The sequence below is a fragment of the Camellia sinensis genome, chromosome 14, assembly GCF_055761805.1.
Source record: "Camellia sinensis isolate YWXY chromosome 14, ASM5576180v1, whole genome shotgun sequence".
NCBI classification, from domain to species: Eukaryota; Viridiplantae; Streptophyta; class Magnoliopsida; order Ericales; family Theaceae; genus Camellia; species Camellia sinensis.
In genome coordinates this window covers 103,624,034-103,637,113 of record NC_138974.1, presented here as the reverse complement: position 1 = coordinate 103,637,113, position 13,080 = coordinate 103,624,034, and the positions used below count along the sequence as shown (strand labels likewise).

Here is a 13,080-nt window from a genome sequence, read left to right as displayed (position 1 = left end):
AAAAGGGGTGCAACACGAGGACTTCCCAGGGGGTCACCCATCCTAGTACTACTCTCGCAAAAGCACGCTTAACTGCGTACTTCGGATGGGATCCGTTGCATTAGTGCTGGTATGATCGCACCCGAAGATTAACCGCGACTTTATTGTTTTAAGCAGTACACGGGGAAAAAAATGAAATTGAATGGAACAGGATAATCTGGAAATGGTTTAAAAGGGAGAAATTGTCGAAAAGGAGGCGAAGGCGATTGAATGGGCTAAAAATCGGACAGGCTGTCCGTGGAAAAAAAAAAGGGGGGGTGGAAAAAGGGACAAAAGGGGTGCAACACGAGGACTTCCCAGGGGGTCACCCATCCTAGTACTACTCTCGCCCAAGCACGCTTAACTGCGGAGTTCTGATTGGATCCGGTGCATTAGTGCTGGTATGATCGCACCCGAAGATTAACCGCGACTTTATTCTTTTAAGCAGTACACGGGGAAAAATATGAAATTGAATGGAACAGGATAATCTGGAAATGGTTTAAAAGGGAGAAATTGTCGAAAAGGAGGCGAAGGCGATTGAATGGGCTAAAAATCGGACAGGCTGTCCGGGGAAAAAAAAAAAGGGGGGGGGGTGGAAAAAGGGACAAAAGGGGTGCAACACGAGGACTTCCCAGGGGGTCACCCATCCTAGTACTACTCTCGCCCAAGCACGCTTAACTACGGAGTTCTGATGGGATCCGGTGCATTAGTGCTGGTATGATCGCACCCGAAGATTAACCGCGACTTTATTGTTTTAAGCAGTACACGGGGAAAAAAATGAAATTGAATGGAACAGGATAATCTGGAAATGGTTTAAAAGGGAGAAATTGTCGAAAAGGAGGCGAAGGCGATTGAATGGGCTAAAAATCGGACAGGCTGTCCGGGGAAAAAAAAAAGGGGGGGGGGGTGGAAAAAGGGACAAAAGGGGTGCGACACGAGGACTTCCCAGGGGGTCACCCATCCTAGTACTACTCTCGCCCAAGCACGCTTAACTGCGGAGTTCTGATGGGATCCGGTGCATTAGTGCTGGTATGATCGCCCCCGAAGATTAACCGCGACTTTATTGTTTTAAGCAGTAGACGGGGAAAAAAATGAAATTGAATGGAACAAGATAAACTGGAAATGGTTTAAAAGGGAGAAATTGTCGAAAAGGAGGCGAAGGCGATTGAATGGGCTAAAAATCGGACAGGCTGTCCGGGGAAAAAAAAAAGGGGGGGAGGTGGAAAAAGGGACAAAAGGGGTGCAACACGAGGACTTCCCAGGGGGTTACCCATCCTAGTACTACTCTCGCCTAAGCACGCTTAATTGCGGAGTTCTGATGGGATCCGGTGCATTAGTGCTGGTATGATCGCCCCCGAAGATTAACCGCGACTTTATTGTTTTAAGCAGTACACGGGGAAAAAAATGAAATTGAATGGAACATGATAATCTGGAAATGGTTTAAAAGGGAGAAATTGTCGAAAAGGAGGCGAAGGCGATTGAATGGGCTAAAAATCGGACAGGCTGTCCGGGGAAAAAAAAAAAAGGGGGGGGTGGAAAAAGGGACAAAAGGGGTGCAACACGAGGACTTCCCAGGGGGTCACTCATCCTAGTACTACTCTCGCCCAAGCACGCTTAACTGCGGAGTTCTGATGGGATCCGGTGCATTAGTGCTGGTATGATCGCACCCGAAGATTAACCGCGACTTTATTGTTTTAAGCAGTAGACGGGGAAAAAAATGAAATTGAATGGAACAGGATAATCTGGAAATGGTTTAAAAGGGAGAAATTGTCGAAAAGGAGGCGAAGGCGATTGAATGGGCTAAAAATCGGACAGGCTGTCCGGGGAAAAAAAAAAAGGGGGGGGGGGGTGGAAAAAGGGACAAAAGGGGTGCGACACGAGGACTTCCCAGGGGGTCACCCATCCTAGTACTACTCTCGCCCAAGCACGCTTAACTGCGGAGTTCTGATGGGATCCGGTGCATTAGTGCTGGTATGATCGCCCCCGAAGATTAACCGCGACTTTATTGTTTTAAGCAGTAGACGGGGAAAAAAATGAAATTGAATGGAACAAGATAAACTGGAAATGGTTTAAAAGGGAGAAATTGTCGAAAAGGAGGCGAAGGCGATTGAATGGGCTAAAAATCGGACAGGCTGTCCGGGGAAAAAAAAAAGGGGGGGTGTGGAAAAAGGGACAAAAGGGGTGCAACACGAGGACTTCCCAGGGGGTCACCCATCCTAGTACTACTCTCGCCCAAGCACGCTTAACTGCGGAGTTCTGATGGGATCCGGTGCATTAGTGCTGGTATGATCGCACCCGAAGATTAACCGCGACTTTATTTTTTTAAGCAGTACACGGGGAAAAAAATGAAATTGAATGGAACAGGATAATCTGGAAATGGTTTAAAAGGGAGAAATTGTCGAAAAGGAGGCGAAGGCGATTGAATGGGCTAAAAATCGGACAGGCTGTCCGGGGGAAAAAAAAAGGGGGGGTGGAAAAAGGGACAAAAGGGGTGCAACACGAGGACTTCCCAGGGGGTCACCCATCCTAGTACTGCTCTCGCCCAAGCACGCTTAACTGCGGAGTTCTGTTGGGATCCGGTGCATTAGTGCTGGTATGATCGCACCCGAAGATTAACCGCGACTTTATTGTTTTAAGCAGTAGACGGGGAAAAAAATGAAATTGAATGGAACAGGATAATCTGGAAATGGTTTAAAAGGGAGAAATTGTCGAAAAGGAGGCGAAGGCGATTGAATGGGCTAAAAATCGGACAGGCTGTCCGGGGAAAAAAAAAAGGGGGGGGTGGAAAAAGGAACAAAAGGGGTGCAACACGAGGACTTCCCAGGGGGTCACCCATCCTAGTACTACTCCCGCCCAAGCACGCTTAACTGCGGAGTTCTGATGGGATCCGGTGCATTAGTGCTGGTATGATCGCACCCGAAGATTAACCGCGACTTTATTGTTTTAAGCAGTAGACGGGGAAAAAAATGAAATTGAATGGAACAGGATAAACTGGAAATGCTTTAAAAGGGAGAAATTGTCGAAAAGGAGGCGAAGGCGATTGAATGGGCTAAAAATCGGACAGGCTGTCCGGGGAAAAAAAAAAAGGGGGGGGGTGGAAAAAGGGGTGCAACACGAAGACTTCCCAGGGGGTCACCCATCCTAGTACTACTCTCGCCCAAGCACGCTTAACTGCGGAGTTCTGATGGGATCCGGTGCATTAGTGCTGGTATGATCGCACCCGAAGATTAACCGCGACTTTATTGTTTTAAGTAGTAGACGGGAAAAAAAATGAAATTGAATGGAACAGGATAATCTGGAAATGGTTTAAAAGGGAGAAATTGTCGAAAAGGAGCCGAAGGCGATTGAATGGGCTAAAAATCGGACAGGCTGTCCGGTGAAAAAAAAAAAGGGGGGGTGGAAAAAGGGACAAAAGGGGTGCAACACGAGGACTTCCCAGGGGATCACCCATCCTAGTACTACTCTCGCCCAAGCACGCTTAACTGCGGAGTTTTGATGGGATCCGGTGCATTAGTGCTGGTATGATCGCACCCGAAGATTAACCGCGACTTTATTGTTTTAAGCAGTACACGGGGAAAAAAATGAAATTGAATGGAACAGGATAATCTGGAAATGGTTTAAAAGGGAGAAATTGTCGAAAAGGAGGCGAAGGCGATTGAATGGGCCAAAAATCGGACAGGCTGTCCGGGGAAAAAAAAAAGGGGGGGTGGGTGGAAAAAGGGACAAAAGGGGTGCAACACGAGGACTTCCCAGGGGGTCACCCATCGTAGTACTACTCTCGCCCAAGCACGCTTAACTGCGGAGTTCTGATGGGATCCGGTGCATTAGTGCTGGTACGATCGCACCCGAAGATTAACCGCGACTTTATTGTTTTAAGCAGTAGACGGGGAAAAAAATGAAATTGAATGGAACAGGATAATCTGGAAATGGTTTAAAAGGGAGAAATTGTCGAAAAGGAGGCGAAGGCGATTGAATGGGCTAAAAATCGGACAGGCTGTCCGGGGAAAAAAAAAATGGGGGGTGGAAAAAGGGACAAAAGGGGTGCAACACGAGGACTTCCCAGGGGGTCACCCATCCTAGTACTACTCTCTCCCAAGCACACTTAACTGCGGAGTTCTGATGGGATCCGGTGCATTAGTGCTGGTATGATCGCACCCAAAGATTAACCGCGACTTTATTGTTTTAAGCAGTAGACGGGGAAAAAAATGAAATTGATTGGAACAGGATAATCTGGAAATGGTTTAAAAGGGAGAAATTGTCGAAAAGGAGGCGAAGGCGATTGAATGGGCTAAAAATCGAACAGGCTGTCCGGGGAAAAAAAAAAGGAGGGGGGGTGGAAAAAGGGACAAAAGGGGTGCAACACGAGGACTTCCCAGGGGGTCACCCATCCTAGTACTACTCTCTCCCAAGCACACTTAACTGCGGAGTTCTGATGGGATCCGGTGCATTAGTGCTGGAATGATCGCACCCAAAGATTAATCGCGACTTTATTGTTTTAAGCAGTAGACGGGGAAAAAAATGAAATTGATTGGAACAGGATAATCTGGAAATGGTTTAAAAGGGAGAAATTGTCGAAAAGGAGGCGAAGGCGATTGAATGGGCTAAAAATCGGACAGGCTGTCCGGGGAAAAAAAAAAGGGGGGGGTGGAAAAAGGGACAAAAGGGGTGCAACACGAGGACTTCCCAGGGGGTCACCCATCCTAGTACTACTCTCGCCCAAGCACGCTTAACTGCGGAGTTCTGATGGGATCCGGTGCATTAGTGCTGGTATGATGGCACCCGAAGATTAACCGCGACTTTATTGTTTTATGTAGTAGACGGGGAAAAAAATGAAATTGAATGGAACAGGATAATCTGGAAATGGTTTAAAAGGGAGAAATTGTCGAAAAGGAGGCGAAGGCGATTGAATAGGCTAAAAATCGGACAGGCTGTCCGGGGAAAAAAAAAAGGGGGGGAGGTGGAAAAAGGGACAAAAGGGGTGCAACACGAGGACTGCCCAGGGGGTCACCCATCCTAGTACTACTCTCGCCCAAGCACGCTTAACTGCAGAGTTCTGATGGCATCCGGTGCATTAGTGCTGGTATGATGGCCGCCGAAGATTAACCGCGACTTTATTGTTTTAAGCAGTAGACGGGGAAAAAAATGAAATTGAATGGAACAGGATAATCTGGAAATGGTTTAAAAGGGAGAAATTGTCGAAAATGAGGCGAAGGCGATTGAATGGGCTAAAAATCGGACAGGCTGTCCGGGGAAAAAAAAAGGGGGGGGGTGGAAAAAGGGACAAAAGGGGTGCAACACGAGGACTTCCCAGGGGGTCACCCATCCTAGTACTACTCTCGCCCAAGCACGCTTAACTGCGGAGTTCTGATGCGATCCGGTGCATTAGTGCTGGTATGATCGCACCCGAAGATTAACCGCGACTTTATTGTTTTAAGCAGTAGACGGGGAAAAAAAATGAAATTGAATGGAACAGGATAATCTGGAAATGGTTTAAAAGGGAGAAATTGTCGAAAAGGAGGCGAAGGCGATTGAATGGGCTAAAAATCGGACAGGCTGTCCGGGGAAAAAAAAAAGGGGGGGTGGAAAAATGGACAAAAGGGGTGCAACACGAGGACTTCCCAGGGGGTCACCCATCCTAGTACTACTCTCGCCCAAACACGCTTAACTGCGGAGTTCTGATGGGATCCGGTGCATTAGTGCTGGTATGATCGCACCCGAAGATTAACCGCGACTTTATTGTTTTAAGCAGTAGACGGGGAAAAAAATGAAATTGAATGGAACAGGATAAACTGGAAATGGTTTAAAAGGGAGAAATTGTCGAAAAGGAGGCGAAGGCGATTGAATGGGCTAAAAATCGTACAGGCTGTCCGGGGAAAAAAAAAAAGGGCGGGGGTGGAAAAAGGGATGCAACACGAGGACTTCCCAGGGGGTCACCCATCCTAGTACTACTCTCGCCCAAGCACGCTTAACCGCGGAGTTCTGATGGGATCCGGTGCATTAGTGCTGGTATGATCGCACCCGAAGATTAACCGCGACTTTATTTTTTTAAGCAGTACACGGGGAAAAAAATGAAATTCAATGGAACAGGATAATCTGGAAATGGTTTAAAAGGGAGAAATTGTCGAAAAGGAGGCGAAGGCGATTGAATGGGCTAAAAATCGGACAGGCTGTCCGGGGAAAAAAAAAAAGGGGGGTGGAAAAAGGGACAAAAGGGGTGCAACACGAGGACTTCCCAGGGGGTCACGCATCCAAGTACTACTCTCGCCCAAGCACGCTTAACTGCGGACTTCTGATGGGATCCGGTGCATTAGTGCTGGTATGATCGCACCCGAAGATTAACCGCGACTTTATTGTTTTAAGCAGTATACGGGGAAAAAAATGAAATTGAATGGAACAGGATAATCTGGAAATGGTTTAAAAGGGAGAAATTGTCGAAAAGGAGGCGAAGGCGATTGAATGGGCTAAAAATCGGACAGGCCGTCCGGGGAAAAAAAAAAGGTGGGGGTGGAAAAAGGGACAAAAGGGGTCCAACACGAGGACTTCCCAGGGGGTCACCCATCCTAGTACTACTCTCGCCCAAGCACGCTTAACTGCGGAGTTCTGATGGGGTCCGGTGCATTAGTGCTGGTATGATCGCACCCGAAGATTAACCGCGACTTTATTGTTTTAAGCAGTAGACGGGGAAAAAAATGAAATTGAATGGAACAGGATAATCTGGAAATGGTTTAAAAGGGAGAAATTGTCGAAAAGGAGGCGAAGGCGATTGAATGGGCTAAAAATCGGACAGGCTGTCCGGGGAAAAAAAAAAGGGGGGGAGGTGGAAAAAGGGACAAAAGGGGTGCAACACAAGGACTTCCCAGGGGGTTACCCATCCTAGTACTACTCTCGCCCAAGCACGCTTAACTGCGGAGTTCTGATGGGATCCGGTGCATTAGTGCTGGTATGATCGCCCCCGAAGATTAACCGCGACTTTATTGTTTTAAGCAGTACACGGGGAAAAAAATGAAATTGAATGGAACAGGATAATCTGGAAATGGTTTAAAAGGGAGAAATTGTCGAAAAGGAGGCGAAGGCGATTCAATGGGCTAAAAATCGGACAGGCTGTCCGGGGAAAAAAAAAGAGGGGGGGGTGGAAAAAGGGACAAAAGGGGTGCAACACGAGGACTTCCCAGGGGGTCAGTCATCCTAGTACTACTCTCGCCCAAGCACGCTTAACTGCGGAGTTCTGATGGGATCCGGTGCATTAGTGCTGGTATGATCGCACCCGAAGATTAACCGCGACTTTATTGTTTTAAGCAGTAGACGGGGAAAAAAATGAAATTGAATGGAACAGGATAATCTGGAAATGGTTTAAAAGGGAGAAATTGTCGAAAAGGAGGCGAAGGCGATTGAATGGGCTAAAAATCGGACAGGCTGTCCGGGGAAAAAAAAAAGGGGGGGAGGTGGAAAAAGGGACAAAAGGGGTGCAACACGAGGACTTCCCAGGGGGTTACCCATCCTAGTACTACTCTCGCCCAAGCACGCTTAACTGCGGAGTTCTGATGGGATCCGGTGCATTAGTGCTGGTATGATCGCCCCCGAAGATTAACCGCGACTTTATTGTTTTAAGCAGTAGACGGGGAAAAAAATGAAATTGAATGGAACAGGATAATCTGGAAATGGTTTAAAAGGGAGAAATTGTCGAAAAGGAGGCGAAGGCGATTGAATGGGCTAAAAATCGGACAGGTTGTCCGGGGAAAAAAAAAAGGGGAGGTGGAAAAAGGGACAAAAGGGGTTCAACACGAGGACTTCCCAGGGGGTCACCCATCCTAGTACTACTCTCGCCCAAGCACGCTTAATTGCGGAGTTCTGATGGGATCCGGTGCATTAGTGCTGGTATGATCGCACCCGAAGATTAACCGCGACTTTATTGTTTTAAGCAGTAGACGGGGAAAAAAATGAAATTGAATGGAACAGGATAATCTGGAAATGGTTTAAAAGGGAGAAATTGTCGAAAAGGAGGCGAGGCGATTGAATGGGCTAAAAATCGGACAGGCTGTCCGGGGAAAAAAAAACGGGGGGGGCTGGAAAAAGGGACAAAAGGGGTGCAACATGAGGACTTCCCAGGGGGTCACCCATCCTAGTACTACTCTCGCCCAAGCACGCTTAACTGCGGAGTTCTGATGGGATCCGGTGCATTAGTGCTGGTATGATCGCACCCGAAGATTAACCGCGACTTTATTGTTTTAAGCAGTACACGGGGAAAAAAATGAAATTGAATGGAACAGGATAATCTGGAAATGGTTTAAAAGGGAGAAATTGTCGAAAAGGAGGCGAAGGCGATTGAATGGGCTAAAAATCGGACAGGCTGTCCGGGGAAAAAAAAAAGGGGGGGGGTGGAAAAAGGGACACAAGGGGTGCAACACGAGGACTTCCGAGGGGGTCACCCATCCTAGTACTACTCTCGCCCAAGCACGCTTAACTGCGGAGTTCTGATGGGATCCGGTGCATTAGTGCTGGTATGATCGCACCCGAAGATTAACCGCGACTTTATTGTTTTAAGCAGTAGACGGGGAAAAAAATGAAATTGAATGGAACAGGATAATCTGGAAATGGTTTAAAAAGGAGAAATTGTCGAAAAGGAGGCGAGGCGATTGAATGGGCTAAAAATCGGACAGGCTGTCCGGGGAAAAAAAAAAAGGGGGGGCTGGAAAAAGGGACAAAAGGGGTGCAACATGAGGACTTCCCAGGGGGTCACCCATCCTAGTACTACTCTCGCCCAAGCACGCTTAACTGCGGAGTTCTGATGGGATCCGGTGCATTAGTGCTGGTATGATCGCACCCGAAGATTAACCGCGACTTCATTGTTTTAAGCAGTACACGGGGAAAAAAATGAAATTGAATGGAACAGGATAATCTGGAAATGGTTTAAAAGGGAGAAATTGTCGAAAAGGAGGCGAAGGCGATTGAATGGGCTAAAAATCGGACAGGCTGTCCGGGGAAAAAAAAAGGGCGGGGGGTGGAAAAAGGGACAAAAGGGGTGCAACACGAGGACTTCCGAGGGGGTCACCCATCCTAGTACTACTCTCGCCCAAGCACGCTTAACTGCGGAGTTCTGATGAGATCCGGTGCATTAGTGCTGGTATGATCGCACCCGAAAATTAACCGCGACTTTATTGTTTTAAGCAGTACACGGGGAAAAAAATGAAATTGAATGGAACAGGATAATCTGGAAATGGTTTAAAAGGGAGAAATTGTCGAAAAGGAGGCGAAGGCGTTTGAATGGGCTAAAAATCGAACAGGCTGTCCGGGGAAAAAAAAAAGGGGGGGTGTGGAAAAAGGGACAAAAGGGGTGCAACACGAGGACTTCCCAGGGGGTCACCCATCCTAGTACTACTCTCGCCCAAGCACGCTTAACTGCGTAGTTCTGATGGGATCCGGTGCATTAGTGCCGGTATGATCGCACCCGAAGATTAACCGCGACTTTATTGTTTTAAGCAGTAGACGGGGAAAAAAATGAAATTGAATGGAACAGGATAATCTGGAAATGGTTTAAAAGGGAGAAATTGTCGAAAAGTAGGCGAAGGCGATTGAATGGGCTAAAAATCGGACAGGCTGTCCGGGGAAAAAAAAAAGGGGGGGGTGGAAAAAGGGACAAAAGGGGTGCAACACGAGGACTTCCCAGGGGGTCACCCATCCTAGTACTACTCTCACCCAAGCACGCTTAACTGCGGAGTTCTGATGGGATCCGGTGCATTAGTGCTGGTATGATCGCACCCGAAGATTAACCACGACTTTATTGTTTTAAGCAGTAGACGGGGAAAAAAATGAAATTGAATGGAACAGGATAATCTGGAAATGGTTTAAAAGGGAGAAATTGTCGAAAAGGAGGCGAAGGGGATTGAATGGGCTAAAAATCGGACAGGCTGTCCGGGGAAAAAAAAAAAGGGGGGGGGTGGAAAAAGAGACAAAAGGGGTGCAACACGAGGACTTCCCAGGGGGTCACCCATCCTACTACTACTCTCGCCCAAGCACGGTTAACTGCGGAGTTCTGATGGGATCCGGTGCATTAGTGCTGGTATGATCGCACCCGAAGATTAACCGCGACTTTATTGTTTTAAGCAGTACACGGGAAAAAAATGAAATTGAATGGAACAGGATAATCTGGAAATGGTTGAAAAGGGAGAAATTGTCGAAAAGGAGGCGAAGGCGATTGAATGGGCTAAAAATCGGACAGGCTGTCCGGGGAAAAAAAAAAAGGGGGGGGGTGTGGTAAAAGGGACAAAAGGGGTGCAACACGAGGACTTCCCAGGGGGTCACCCATCCTAGTACTACTCTCGCCCAAGCACGCTTAACTGCGGATTTCTGATGGGATCCGGTGCATTAGTGCTGGTATGATCGCACCCGAAGATTAACCGCGACTTTATTGTTTTAAGCAGTAGACGGGGAAAAAAATGAAATTGAATGGAACAGGATAATCTGGAAATGGTTTAAAAGGGAGAAATTGTCGAAAAGGAGGCGAAGGCGATTGAATGGGCTAAAAATCGGACAGGCTGTCCGGGGAAAAAAAAAAAGGGGGGGGGTGGAAAAAGGGACAAAAGGGGTGCAACACGAGGACTTCCCAGGGGGTCACCCATCCTAGTACTACTCTCGCCCAGGCACGCTTAACTGCGGAGTTCTGATGGGATCCGGTGCATTAGTGCTGGTATGATCGCACCCGAAGATTAACCGCGACATTTTTGTTTTAAGCAGTACACGGGGAAAAAAATGAAATTGAATGGAACAGGATAATCTGGAAATAGTTTAAAAGGGAGAAATTGTCGAAAAGGAGGCGAAGGCGATTGAATGGGCTAAAAAACGGACAGGCTGTCCGGGGAAAAAAAAAAGGGGGGGGTGGAAAAAGGGACAAAAGGGGTGCAACACGAGGACTTCCCAGGGGGTCACCCATCCTAGTACTACTCTCGCCGAAGCACGCTTAACTGCGGAGTTCTAATGGGATCCGGTGCATTAGTGCTGGTATGATCGCACCCGAAGATTAACCGCGACTTTATTGTTTTAAGCAGTAGACGGGGAAAAAAATGAAATTGAATGGAACAGAATAATCTGGAAATGGTTTAAAAGGGAGAAATTGTCGAAAGGAGGCGAAGGCGATTGAATGGGCTAAAAATCGGACAGGCTGTCCGGGGAAAAAAAAAAAGGGGGGGGGGTGGAGAAAGGCACAAAAGGGGTGCAACAGGAGGACTTCCCAGGGGGTCAGCCATCCTAGTACTACACTCGCCCAAGCACGCTTAACTGCGGAGTTCTGATGGGATCCGGTGCATTAGTGCTGGTATGATCGCACCCGAAGATTAAACGTGACTTTATTGTTTTAAGCAGTACACGGGGAAAAAAATGAAATTGAATGGAACAGGATAATCTGGAAATGGTTTAAAAGGGAGAAATTGTCGAAAAGGAGGCGAAGGCGATTGAATGGGCTAAAAATCGGACAGGCTGTCCGGGGAAAAAAAAAAAGGGGGGGCTGGAAAAAGGGACAAAAGGGGTGCAACATGAGGACTTCCCAGGGGGTCACCCATCCTAGTACTACTCTCGCCCAAGCACGCTTAACTGCGGAGTTCTGATGGGATCCGGTGCATTAGTGCTGGTATGATCGCACCCGAAGATTAACCGCGACTTCATTGTTTTAAGCAGTACACGGGGAAAAAAATGAAATTGAATGGAACAGGATAATCTGGAAATGGTTTAAAAGGGAGAAATTGTCGAAAAGGAGGCGAAGGCGATTGAATGGGCTAAAAATCGGACAGGCTGTCCGGGGAAAAAAAAAGGGGGGGGGGTGGAAAAAGGGACAAAAGGGGTGCAACACGAGGACTTCCGAGGGGGTCACCCATCCTAGTACTACTCTCGCCCAAGCACGCTTAACTGCGGAGTTCTGATGAGATCCGGTGCATTAGTGCTGGTATGATCGCACCCGAAAATTAACCGCGACTTTATTGTTTTAAGCAGTACACGGGGAAAAAAATGAAATTGAATGGAACAGGATAATCTGGAAATGGTTTAAAAGGGAGAAATTGTCGAAAAGGAGGCGAAGGCGTTTGAATGGGCTAAAAATCGAACAGGCTGTCCGGGGAAAAAAAAAAGGGGGGGTGTGGAAAAAGGGACAAAAGGGGTGCAACACGAGGACTTCCCAGGGGGTCACCCATCCTAGTACTACTCTCGCCCAAGCACGCTTAACTGCGTAGTTCTGATGGGATCCGGTGCATTAGTGCCGGTATGATCGCACCCGAAGATTAACCGCGACTTTATTGTTTTAAGCAGTAGACGGGGAAAAAAATGAAATTGAATGGAACAGGATAATCTGGAAATGGTTTAAAAGGGAGAAATTGTCGAAAAGGAGGCGAAGGCGATTGAATGGGCTAAAAATCGGACAGGCTGTCCGGGGAAAAAAAAAAGGGGGGGTGGAAAAAGGGACAAAAGGGGTGCAACACGAGGACTTCCCAGGGGGTCACCCATCCTAGTACTACTCTCGCCCAAGCACGCTTAACTGCGGAGTTCTGATGGGATCCGGTGCATTAGTGCTGGTATGATCGCACCCGAAGATTAACCACGACTTTATTGTTTTAAGCAGTAGACGGGGAAAAAAATGAAATTGAATGGAACAGGATAATCTGGAAATGGTTTAAAAGGGAGAAATTGTCGAAAAGGAGGCGAAGGGGATTGAATGGGCTAAAAATCGGACAGGCTGTCCGGGGAAAAGAAAAAAGGGGGGGGGTGGAAAAAGAGACAAAAGGGGTGCAACACGAGGACTTCCCAGGGGGTCACCCATCCTACTACTACTCTCGCCCAAGCACGGTTAACTGCGGAGTTCTGATGGGATCCGGTGCATTAGTGCTGGTATGATCGCACCCGAAGATTAACCGCGACTTTATTGTTTTAAGCAGTACACGGGAAAAAAATGAAATTGAATGGAACAGGATAATCTGGAAATGGTTGAAAAGGGAGAAATTGTCGAAAAGGAGGCGAAGGCGATTGAATGGGCTAAAAATCGGACAGGCTGTCCGGGGAAAAAAAAAAAGGGGGGGGGGTGTG

At 47.6% G+C, this 13,080-nt stretch overlaps 42 non-coding genes across 42 annotated transcripts; all 42 read right to left on the bottom strand.

Moving 5' to 3' along the window:
• Positions 1-4: 4 nt before the first annotated feature.
• On the bottom strand, positions 5-123 carry LOC145812295 (5S ribosomal RNA). Its single transcript, XR_014355832.1, has one exon. It is a non-coding gene; the product is annotated as a 5S ribosomal RNA (ribosomal RNA).
• Positions 124-314: 191 nt separating this feature from the next.
• LOC145809981 (5S ribosomal RNA) lies at positions 315-433 on the bottom strand. The gene has a single exon (XR_014353548.1). It is a non-coding gene; the product is annotated as a 5S ribosomal RNA (ribosomal RNA).
• A 195-nt stretch (positions 434-628) lies between these two features.
• LOC145808936 (5S ribosomal RNA) lies at positions 629-747 on the bottom strand. Its single transcript, XR_014352425.1, has one exon. It is a non-coding gene; the product is annotated as a 5S ribosomal RNA (ribosomal RNA).
• Positions 748-942: 195 nt separating this feature from the next.
• LOC145809350 (5S ribosomal RNA) lies at positions 943-1,061 on the bottom strand. The gene has a single exon (XR_014352880.1). It is a non-coding gene; the product is annotated as a 5S ribosomal RNA (ribosomal RNA).
• Positions 1,062-1,255: 194 nt separating this feature from the next.
• LOC145811545 (5S ribosomal RNA) lies at positions 1,256-1,374 on the bottom strand. Its single transcript, XR_014355085.1, has one exon. It is a non-coding gene; the product is annotated as a 5S ribosomal RNA (ribosomal RNA).
• Positions 1,375-1,568: 194 nt separating this feature from the next.
• On the bottom strand, positions 1,569-1,687 carry LOC145810035 (5S ribosomal RNA). Its single transcript, XR_014353602.1, has one exon. It is a non-coding gene; the product is annotated as a 5S ribosomal RNA (ribosomal RNA).
• Positions 1,688-1,884: 197 nt separating this feature from the next.
• LOC145809349 (5S ribosomal RNA) lies at positions 1,885-2,003 on the bottom strand. The gene has a single exon (XR_014352879.1). It is a non-coding gene; the product is annotated as a 5S ribosomal RNA (ribosomal RNA).
• Positions 2,004-2,196: 193 nt separating this feature from the next.
• On the bottom strand, positions 2,197-2,315 carry LOC145808284 (5S ribosomal RNA). The gene has a single exon (XR_014351747.1). It is a non-coding gene; the product is annotated as a 5S ribosomal RNA (ribosomal RNA).
• Positions 2,316-2,506: 191 nt separating this feature from the next.
• On the bottom strand, positions 2,507-2,625 carry LOC145810172 (5S ribosomal RNA). Its single transcript, XR_014353742.1, has one exon. It is a non-coding gene; the product is annotated as a 5S ribosomal RNA (ribosomal RNA).
• A 192-nt stretch (positions 2,626-2,817) lies between these two features.
• LOC145808975 (5S ribosomal RNA) lies at positions 2,818-2,936 on the bottom strand. The gene has a single exon (XR_014352466.1). It is a non-coding gene; the product is annotated as a 5S ribosomal RNA (ribosomal RNA).
• Positions 2,937-3,121: 185 nt separating this feature from the next.
• LOC145809451 (5S ribosomal RNA) lies at positions 3,122-3,240 on the bottom strand. The gene has a single exon (XR_014353002.1). It is a non-coding gene; the product is annotated as a 5S ribosomal RNA (ribosomal RNA).
• A 192-nt stretch (positions 3,241-3,432) lies between these two features.
• LOC145810693 (5S ribosomal RNA) lies at positions 3,433-3,551 on the bottom strand. Its single transcript, XR_014354251.1, has one exon. It is a non-coding gene; the product is annotated as a 5S ribosomal RNA (ribosomal RNA).
• A 195-nt stretch (positions 3,552-3,746) lies between these two features.
• Positions 3,747-3,865, bottom strand: LOC145809820 (5S ribosomal RNA). The gene has a single exon (XR_014353387.1). It is a non-coding gene; the product is annotated as a 5S ribosomal RNA (ribosomal RNA).
• A 191-nt stretch (positions 3,866-4,056) lies between these two features.
• Positions 4,057-4,175, bottom strand: LOC145810622 (5S ribosomal RNA). Its single transcript, XR_014354183.1, has one exon. It is a non-coding gene; the product is annotated as a 5S ribosomal RNA (ribosomal RNA).
• Positions 4,176-4,369: 194 nt separating this feature from the next.
• LOC145811019 (5S ribosomal RNA) lies at positions 4,370-4,488 on the bottom strand. The gene has a single exon (XR_014354569.1). It is a non-coding gene; the product is annotated as a 5S ribosomal RNA (ribosomal RNA).
• A 192-nt stretch (positions 4,489-4,680) lies between these two features.
• On the bottom strand, positions 4,681-4,799 carry LOC145809994 (5S ribosomal RNA). Its single transcript, XR_014353561.1, has one exon. It is a non-coding gene; the product is annotated as a 5S ribosomal RNA (ribosomal RNA).
• Positions 4,800-4,993: 194 nt separating this feature from the next.
• LOC145812296 (5S ribosomal RNA) lies at positions 4,994-5,112 on the bottom strand. Its single transcript, XR_014355833.1, has one exon. It is a non-coding gene; the product is annotated as a 5S ribosomal RNA (ribosomal RNA).
• Positions 5,113-5,304: 192 nt separating this feature from the next.
• On the bottom strand, positions 5,305-5,423 carry LOC145809738 (5S ribosomal RNA). The gene has a single exon (XR_014353300.1). It is a non-coding gene; the product is annotated as a 5S ribosomal RNA (ribosomal RNA).
• Positions 5,424-5,615: 192 nt separating this feature from the next.
• LOC145809404 (5S ribosomal RNA) lies at positions 5,616-5,734 on the bottom strand. The gene has a single exon (XR_014352945.1). It is a non-coding gene; the product is annotated as a 5S ribosomal RNA (ribosomal RNA).
• A 185-nt stretch (positions 5,735-5,919) lies between these two features.
• On the bottom strand, positions 5,920-6,038 carry LOC145810054 (5S ribosomal RNA). Its single transcript, XR_014353620.1, has one exon. It is a non-coding gene; the product is annotated as a 5S ribosomal RNA (ribosomal RNA).
• A 191-nt stretch (positions 6,039-6,229) lies between these two features.
• On the bottom strand, positions 6,230-6,348 carry LOC145811368 (5S ribosomal RNA). Its single transcript, XR_014354911.1, has one exon. It is a non-coding gene; the product is annotated as a 5S ribosomal RNA (ribosomal RNA).
• Positions 6,349-6,540: 192 nt separating this feature from the next.
• Positions 6,541-6,659, bottom strand: LOC145811095 (5S ribosomal RNA). Its single transcript, XR_014354647.1, has one exon. It is a non-coding gene; the product is annotated as a 5S ribosomal RNA (ribosomal RNA).
• A 194-nt stretch (positions 6,660-6,853) lies between these two features.
• On the bottom strand, positions 6,854-6,972 carry LOC145810484 (5S ribosomal RNA). Its single transcript, XR_014354051.1, has one exon. It is a non-coding gene; the product is annotated as a 5S ribosomal RNA (ribosomal RNA).
• A 193-nt stretch (positions 6,973-7,165) lies between these two features.
• On the bottom strand, positions 7,166-7,284 carry LOC145810814 (5S ribosomal RNA). Its single transcript, XR_014354369.1, has one exon. It is a non-coding gene; the product is annotated as a 5S ribosomal RNA (ribosomal RNA).
• Positions 7,285-7,478: 194 nt separating this feature from the next.
• On the bottom strand, positions 7,479-7,597 carry LOC145810073 (5S ribosomal RNA). The gene has a single exon (XR_014353639.1). It is a non-coding gene; the product is annotated as a 5S ribosomal RNA (ribosomal RNA).
• Positions 7,598-7,788: 191 nt separating this feature from the next.
• LOC145811082 (5S ribosomal RNA) lies at positions 7,789-7,907 on the bottom strand. The gene has a single exon (XR_014354634.1). It is a non-coding gene; the product is annotated as a 5S ribosomal RNA (ribosomal RNA).
• A 192-nt stretch (positions 7,908-8,099) lies between these two features.
• On the bottom strand, positions 8,100-8,218 carry LOC145810026 (5S ribosomal RNA). Its single transcript, XR_014353593.1, has one exon. It is a non-coding gene; the product is annotated as a 5S ribosomal RNA (ribosomal RNA).
• A 193-nt stretch (positions 8,219-8,411) lies between these two features.
• Positions 8,412-8,530, bottom strand: LOC145809556 (5S ribosomal RNA). The gene has a single exon (XR_014353117.1). It is a non-coding gene; the product is annotated as a 5S ribosomal RNA (ribosomal RNA).
• Positions 8,531-8,722: 192 nt separating this feature from the next.
• On the bottom strand, positions 8,723-8,841 carry LOC145810025 (5S ribosomal RNA). The gene has a single exon (XR_014353592.1). It is a non-coding gene; the product is annotated as a 5S ribosomal RNA (ribosomal RNA).
• Positions 8,842-9,034: 193 nt separating this feature from the next.
• LOC145810034 (5S ribosomal RNA) lies at positions 9,035-9,153 on the bottom strand. Its single transcript, XR_014353601.1, has one exon. It is a non-coding gene; the product is annotated as a 5S ribosomal RNA (ribosomal RNA).
• Positions 9,154-9,346: 193 nt separating this feature from the next.
• On the bottom strand, positions 9,347-9,465 carry LOC145810418 (5S ribosomal RNA). Its single transcript, XR_014353986.1, has one exon. It is a non-coding gene; the product is annotated as a 5S ribosomal RNA (ribosomal RNA).
• A 192-nt stretch (positions 9,466-9,657) lies between these two features.
• On the bottom strand, positions 9,658-9,776 carry LOC145809566 (5S ribosomal RNA). The gene has a single exon (XR_014353127.1). It is a non-coding gene; the product is annotated as a 5S ribosomal RNA (ribosomal RNA).
• A 194-nt stretch (positions 9,777-9,970) lies between these two features.
• Positions 9,971-10,089, bottom strand: LOC145810384 (5S ribosomal RNA). Its single transcript, XR_014353954.1, has one exon. It is a non-coding gene; the product is annotated as a 5S ribosomal RNA (ribosomal RNA).
• A 195-nt stretch (positions 10,090-10,284) lies between these two features.
• On the bottom strand, positions 10,285-10,403 carry LOC145809865 (5S ribosomal RNA). The gene has a single exon (XR_014353433.1). It is a non-coding gene; the product is annotated as a 5S ribosomal RNA (ribosomal RNA).
• Positions 10,404-10,597: 194 nt separating this feature from the next.
• On the bottom strand, positions 10,598-10,716 carry LOC145809058 (5S ribosomal RNA). The gene has a single exon (XR_014352552.1). It is a non-coding gene; the product is annotated as a 5S ribosomal RNA (ribosomal RNA).
• Positions 10,717-10,908: 192 nt separating this feature from the next.
• On the bottom strand, positions 10,909-11,027 carry LOC145810578 (5S ribosomal RNA). Its single transcript, XR_014354141.1, has one exon. It is a non-coding gene; the product is annotated as a 5S ribosomal RNA (ribosomal RNA).
• A 194-nt stretch (positions 11,028-11,221) lies between these two features.
• On the bottom strand, positions 11,222-11,340 carry LOC145811324 (5S ribosomal RNA). The gene has a single exon (XR_014354868.1). It is a non-coding gene; the product is annotated as a 5S ribosomal RNA (ribosomal RNA).
• Positions 11,341-11,533: 193 nt separating this feature from the next.
• On the bottom strand, positions 11,534-11,652 carry LOC145810024 (5S ribosomal RNA). Its single transcript, XR_014353591.1, has one exon. It is a non-coding gene; the product is annotated as a 5S ribosomal RNA (ribosomal RNA).
• A 193-nt stretch (positions 11,653-11,845) lies between these two features.
• Positions 11,846-11,964, bottom strand: LOC145810033 (5S ribosomal RNA). Its single transcript, XR_014353600.1, has one exon. It is a non-coding gene; the product is annotated as a 5S ribosomal RNA (ribosomal RNA).
• A 193-nt stretch (positions 11,965-12,157) lies between these two features.
• Positions 12,158-12,276, bottom strand: LOC145810417 (5S ribosomal RNA). The gene has a single exon (XR_014353985.1). It is a non-coding gene; the product is annotated as a 5S ribosomal RNA (ribosomal RNA).
• A 191-nt stretch (positions 12,277-12,467) lies between these two features.
• LOC145808272 (5S ribosomal RNA) lies at positions 12,468-12,586 on the bottom strand. The gene has a single exon (XR_014351736.1). It is a non-coding gene; the product is annotated as a 5S ribosomal RNA (ribosomal RNA).
• A 194-nt stretch (positions 12,587-12,780) lies between these two features.
• On the bottom strand, positions 12,781-12,899 carry LOC145810383 (5S ribosomal RNA). The gene has a single exon (XR_014353953.1). It is a non-coding gene; the product is annotated as a 5S ribosomal RNA (ribosomal RNA).
• Between the last annotated feature and the right edge of the window lie 181 nt (positions 12,900-13,080).